Source organism: Carlito syrichta, unplaced genomic scaffold (assembly GCF_000164805.1).
Source record: "Carlito syrichta isolate Samal-C Ts95f unplaced genomic scaffold, Tarsius_syrichta-2.0.1 Scaffold311222, whole genome shotgun sequence".
Classification (NCBI taxonomy): Eukaryota; Metazoa; Chordata; class Mammalia; order Primates; family Tarsiidae; genus Carlito; species Carlito syrichta.
Genome location: NW_007255318.1, coordinates 648,579 through 654,896, shown reverse-complemented (window position 1 = coordinate 654,896; position 6,318 = coordinate 648,579). Strand labels below are relative to the sequence as shown.

General features: G+C 46.6%; 1 pseudogene; it reads right to left on the bottom strand.

Moving 5' to 3' along the window:
* Window positions 1-678: 678 nt before the first annotated feature.
* LOC103271102 overlaps window positions 679-6,318 on the bottom strand; it is a 14,309-nt pseudogene continuing 8,669 nt past the window's right edge.

Sequence of the window (6,318 nt, the reverse complement as noted above, 5' to 3'; positions counted from 1 at the left end):
GCTGCCCCAAGGCCGTGTGGAAGGAGAGGCCTACTCGCTATGTTGCCCAGGCTGGTCTTGAACTCCTGGGCTCAAGCAATCCTCATGCCTCGGCCTCCCAAAGTGCTGGGATGACAGGCACAAGTCAACGTGCCCAGCCAAGGAGAGGCATACAAAAGTCTCAGCAAAACAGCAGAACCTAGATGCAGCAGGCTGGTAAAAGCTCCTCACAGGGACACTGTCAGGACACCATACTCCAGGGAGCCAGCTGGAGAGGGGCAGGCCTGTGTTCTCTACAGACCCAGAGAACGGTACACACACAAGAAGGAATGAGCCCCTGGAATAGTGTTCTCAAGCCAGAGGCAGTGGTTCACACCTACAATCCTAGCACTTTGGGAGGCCAAGGCAAGAGGATCGCCTGGGCTGAGGAGCTTGAGACCTGCCTGGACGACTTGGCGAGACCCTGTCTATAAAAAAATCAGAAAAAGTAGCTGGGCAAGATGGTGCGTGCCTGTAGTCCCAGCTACTTGGGAGGCTGAAGCAGAAGAATCACCTGTGCCCCACAGATTGAGGCTGTGGTGGCCATGATTGTGCCACTGCACTGCAGCCTGGATGACAGAGTGAGACTGACTGAAAACAAAATAGTGGCCTCAGTGAGTGCACCTACAAGTACAGACACATGCTGACAGAGAAGTCTGCCTAGTAGGGGTTGTCCTGCACATGCTCCAGAATGGCCTTCAGCCCCCAGTCAGGTTTCCTCTGCGGTGGGGATGATCTGGTTGGCTGGCAGGAGGAAGCCGTAGTGCCCTGTGTCTCTCAGCTTGAACATGAACGCATACTTGATGCCGTGATCATATGCCCAGTCGACGCTGCTCCCGCTGGCTGAATGAACAGTGGCTTTGGTGGGCCCCACTTGGCACTCAGTGTCTGACAAGGAAGCCAGGGCCTTGGCTGGTCGCCTGGCCACCTTGTCCAGCTTGGCGGTGTCCAGGGCCTTCTTGACTGGATAGCATAGGGGTACATCAGCAGTGGTAAGTAGCTGTGCAGGTCGATGAAGGCCTTTGAAGTGCTTATGTCTTTGGATGAAATCGACCACCGCTTTCACCTCTGCTTCCGAATAGGTGCGGGGTCCATGGTACACTTTGGAGCAGGGGTTGTTACTGGCTCCTTTGCCTGTAAAACTAACGTTCCAGTTTCTCTTTGGGTCAGTGCCAGTGCAGTGGCTTCCAGGATTTGAGGACCGTGTCTTCCTCCATAAACAGTTTTTCATGTGTGTGTACACGTAGCCATCAGGATTGGCCACAGGCAACAAGAAGATATCCATTTTCTCCAAGATGGAGGTGATGGTTGGATCCCTCGAGTAATCAGAGGCAATCTTCCTGCCGTCCAGATGGCGGTGGCATGGGAGACCCAATCATGGGTGTGGATGCCTGCGTTAAGCCAGACGGCCGGTCCCTGTCCAACACAGCGCTGAACGTTAGGGCAAACATCAGACAGTTTTTGAGCAAACAACCGATCTCCATCCTGTTCACCAGGTGAGGGGAATCCAAGGCTACAGTGCCCACCTTGGGTAGATGGCTTCCAGATGGTAAGCCCTATACTTGAAGTTACTGCTCCTTTGTTCTTGACCTTCATTGTGTTGCATTTCTTCATCTTCATTATCTAAAAGGGGCTGCAGGTCCTTAAGTGTCACTGAGTACTCCAAGCCCTGGGACTTCAGGAAGGGCTTGACTGGCTACAGACTGATAGACGGAACCAGGACATCCACCCCGGCAGAAGGTGAAGGGAGACTTCCAGACAGAGTTTCCAGTTGTACGAGTTCACCAGCTGACTCAATTTGTTAATCTTGTCTTCATTTCTGACATTAATCCTAAAAACTTGGTCCCACTCCTCCAAACTCTGACCCTCTCCATCAACCAGTCATCCTTGCTAGTATTTTCTTGAGGGTTTTTAATGTCTATATTTACAATTGATATTGATCTGTAGTTTCATTTTCTTATGATGTCTGCTGATTTTATTATCAGGTAATATTGACCTAGATTTGTTGACTAATTTTTTTAAGATCAAATTAGGAAGGTTTATGGCCATTATTTCTTCTGTTTTTTTCTTCCTTTCTCTCTCCTCTCTTGGAGCACTCAGTGGTGTCCCACATCGATTTTTCTTAAACCCTTTATCTCTCTGTCCTTCATATTGCATAATTTCTATGGTTTTACCTTCAATTTTGCTAATTTTTTTCTGCCACTTTAAATCTACTTTTGAGCCCCTCTAATAAATTTGTATGTATTTTACATTTCAGCTATTGTACTTTTCAACTCCAGTACTTCTGTTTAGTTTTTCTTTTTTGTCGCGATCTCACTCTGTCACCCAGGCTGGAGTGCAGTGGCACGATCATGGCTCACTGCAGCCTCGATCTCCTGGGCTCAGGCAATCCTTCTGCCTTAGCCTTCCAAGAAGCTAGGACTACAGGTGCATGCCACCGCACCTGACTAATTTTTGTATTTTTTTTCTCTCACTCTGTCGCTCAGGCTGGAGTGCAGTGGCACACTAATGTCCACCGCAGTCTTGACCTGCTAGGCTTAGGTGATCCTTTCACCTCCACCTTCCAAGTAGCTGAAACTACAGATGCACACCACCCTGCCTGGCTAGTTTTTGTGATTTATTGTAGAGACAAGGTCTCACCAAGTTGCCGAGGCTGGTCTCGAACCTCCAAACTCAGGCAATCCTCTCGCCTCAGCCTCCCAAAGTGCTGGGATCACAAGCTGAACCACTGTGCCCGGTCTTTTGTACTTTTTGTAGAGACAAGGACTTGTTATGTTACCCAGGCTGGTCTCGAACTCCTAGGTCCCAGCAATCTTCTCATCTCAGCCTTCTGAAGTGCTGGATTACAACTGTGAGCCACCAGGTCAGCCAGAGTCTTTCTCTTTCTTTTCTTTGTCTTTCTTTCATTTCTTCCTTCCTTCCTTCCTCCCTTTCTCTTTCTTTATTTGTCTCCCTTTTTCTCTTTTTCTTTCTTTTATTTTTTTGAGCCTTTGTCACCCAGGCTGTAGTGCAGTGGCAGGATTACGGCTCACTACAACCTCAAACTCCTGGGTTTCAGGCGAGCCTCCCACCTCAGCCTCCCTGAGTAGCTATAACTACAGGCTCGGGCTATCACACCCAGCTAATTTTTAGATTTTTTTGTAGAGATGCAGTCTTACTTTGTTGCCCAGGCTGGTCTCAAATGTCTGGCCTCTCGCCTTGGCCTCCCAAAGTGCTAGGGTTATAGGCATGACCCACTGCACCCAGCCCAGTACTTCTATTTGTTAGTATTTACTTATTTATTTATTTTATTTATTTATTTTTTGAGTTGTAGTCTCACTCTGTCACCCAGACTGGAGTGCAGTGGCCGCTCCCGGCCACCGCAGCCTCGACCTGCTGGGCTACGGCGATCCTTCCGCCTCAGCCTTCCAAGTAGCTGGAATTACAGGCATGTGCTACCACGCCCAGCTAATTTTTGATTTATTGTAGAGATGAGGTCTCGCTGCCCAGGCGGGTCTCGAACCCGGGGGCTCAAGCAATCCACTCACCTCAGCCTCCCAAAGGTGTGGGATTATAGGCTGAGCCACCGAGCCTGGTTTAGTATTTACTTATGATTTCTTTTTTTTTTTTTAAGTTGGAGTCTCACTCTGTTGCCCAGACTGGAGCGCAGTGGCCGCTCCTGGCCACCGCAGCCTCGACCTGGTGGGCTCCGGCGATCCTTCCGCCTCAGCCTTCCAAGGAGCTGGAACTACAGGCACGCGCTACTACACCTGGCTAATTCTTTATTTATTGTAGAGATGAGGTCTTGCCAAGTTGCCCGGCGGATCTCGAACCTGCAGGCTCAGGCAATCCACTCACCTCAGCCTTCCAAGGCGTGGGATTACAGGCTGAGCCACCGAGCTCGGCTACTTATGATTTCTATTTCCTTTTTTTTTTTTTTGAGTTGGGGTCTCACTCTGTCGCCCAGACTGGAGTGCAGTGGCCACTCTGATCTTCATTTAGTTAGACAGTGTCATCATACCTTTCTTAATTCTTTAATCTGTTTTCTGTAGTTATCTAAACATATTTATAATAGCTACTTTTTAAAATTTATAATTTTAAAATTATTTTTATTTGAATAGAGATGGGGAATTTGCTATGTTGCTCAGGCTCATCTCAAATTCCCGGGATTGAGTGATTGATTCTCTCATCTCAGCCTCCCAAAGTGTTGGGATTACAGGTATGAGCCACTGGGCTCAGGCTATAATAGCTACTTTGATTTTTGCCTGTGAAGTCCAATATCCTGCCACTCTCACAGACTGTTTCTGTTGCCTGCTCTTTTTCACTTGTATGAGTCACACTTTCCTGTTCCTTTGCATATCTGGTAATTTTTTTGTGGAAAATTTGACATGTTAAATAACACATTGCGGTAACTCTGGACGCCGATTCCTTGTCTCCCACCCCGTAGGCCTGTTGTTATTTGCTTATTTCTTTAGTGACTTAGCTGGACTATTTTACTAAACTCTATTTTCCTTCCTGTAATTCCATATGTTAAATCCTAATCCCCAGTAAAATGGTATATACAGATGATCAGTGGGGGGGATTAGGTCATGAAGGTGGAGCGCTCATGAATGCAATCAATGCCTTTTTAAAAGCCTGGGAAAACTCCCTTGTGAGGAGATTACAGCAAGAAGACACCATCTATGGGCCAGGGAGCAGGCCCTCACTAGACACTAAATCTGTCAGCACATAATTCTTAGACTGTCCAGCCTCCAGAACTGTGAGAAATAAGTTTCTGTTAACCAGGTGGAATGGCTCACACCTGTAATCCCACAACTTTGGGAGGTAGAGACAAGAGGATTGCCTGAGCCCAGGGATTCCAGATCAGCCTGGGCAACTTGGCAAGACCTTGTCTCTACAATAAATTAAAAAATTAGCCAGACATGGTAGCCTGTGCCTGTGGTTCCAGCTACTTGAAAGGCTGAGGTCAAAAGATCACCTGAGCCCAGCAAGTAGAGGCTGCAGTGGCCATGAATATGCTACTGCACTCCAGCCTGGGCAACACAGTGAGACTCCTACTCAAAAAAAAATTTTTTTCTTCAATAAGGGTACCCACACTTTACCTGTATGATGATCACGTATGTACCTAACCCTCATTTGTATCCCACATTTTAAAAATAAAATAATTTTTAAATAAGTTTATAAGCAATCCTTTATGGATTTTTGGAATTTTGTTTTAGCAGCCTGAACAGACTAAGACAACTGCCAGACTGAAATGGATCTATATTTCATTTTAACCCAACTTATTTGTTTTTGTTCTTGGGTAGATAACTTAATCTCTGAATCCTAGATTGTTGAATGATAAAACTGAACACTATTCTCAGAAGGTTGTTTGGTGGAGGAAGAAGGGAGACTATAAAATAATGCAAATAATGTCTTGCAAGTGTTTATATCACAAATCTTCCTTATCCACACATAGTAGCTGGGTTTGGTGACTCACGCCTGTAATCTCACACTTTGGGAGGTGGAGGTGAGAGGATTGCCTGAGCTCAGGGGTTCGAGACCAGCCTGGGCAACTTGGCGAGACTTCTGTCTCTACAATAAATAAGAAAAATTAGCCAGGCATGGTGGCGCTTGCCTGTGGTTCCAGCTACTTGAAAGGCTGAGGTGGAAGAATCACCTGAGCCCAGGAGGTTGAGGCTGTGGTAGCTGTGATTGTGCCACTGCACTCCTGCCTGGGTGATAGAGTGGGACTCTCACTCAAAAAAAGAGAACATGAAAGGTTTTATCATTTTGTGTCCTGTGGTTTTGCCTTATTTAGGACTATCCTATCATAATAGAGTCACCCTGAAATGCACTTGGACTTGAGAAGTAATTGAAACAGGGCTCATGATCACACAGGATAAAGTGGTTCCTTGTGCTGCCTGGTGTTAGCTCACAGCTGACCCTCATGACTCAGTCAAGGAATATTAATATATTTCCATAAGCACACTGCTAAGACGTGTTTTAGGAAGGACAGATCTGTTTTATACAACCTTATACATATCTTTTTTATACAACCTCTGTGTGACAGAGACAGGGTAACTGGTAGACTCTAATGTATTAGACCTTTTCAGACTCTCACATTACTAGCTACCATGAGAAATAAGGCATGTCACTTTAATAAATGTTTCATTAGACCAAATGTAGAATACATGTCATTTTGTTGTTGTTGTTTGAGTTGGAGTCTCACTGTGTTGCCCAGACTGGAGTGCAGTGGCCGCTCCCGGCCACCGCAGCCTCACCTGCTGGGCTCCGGCGATCCTTCCGCCTCAGCCTTAACGAGTAGCCAGAATTACAGGC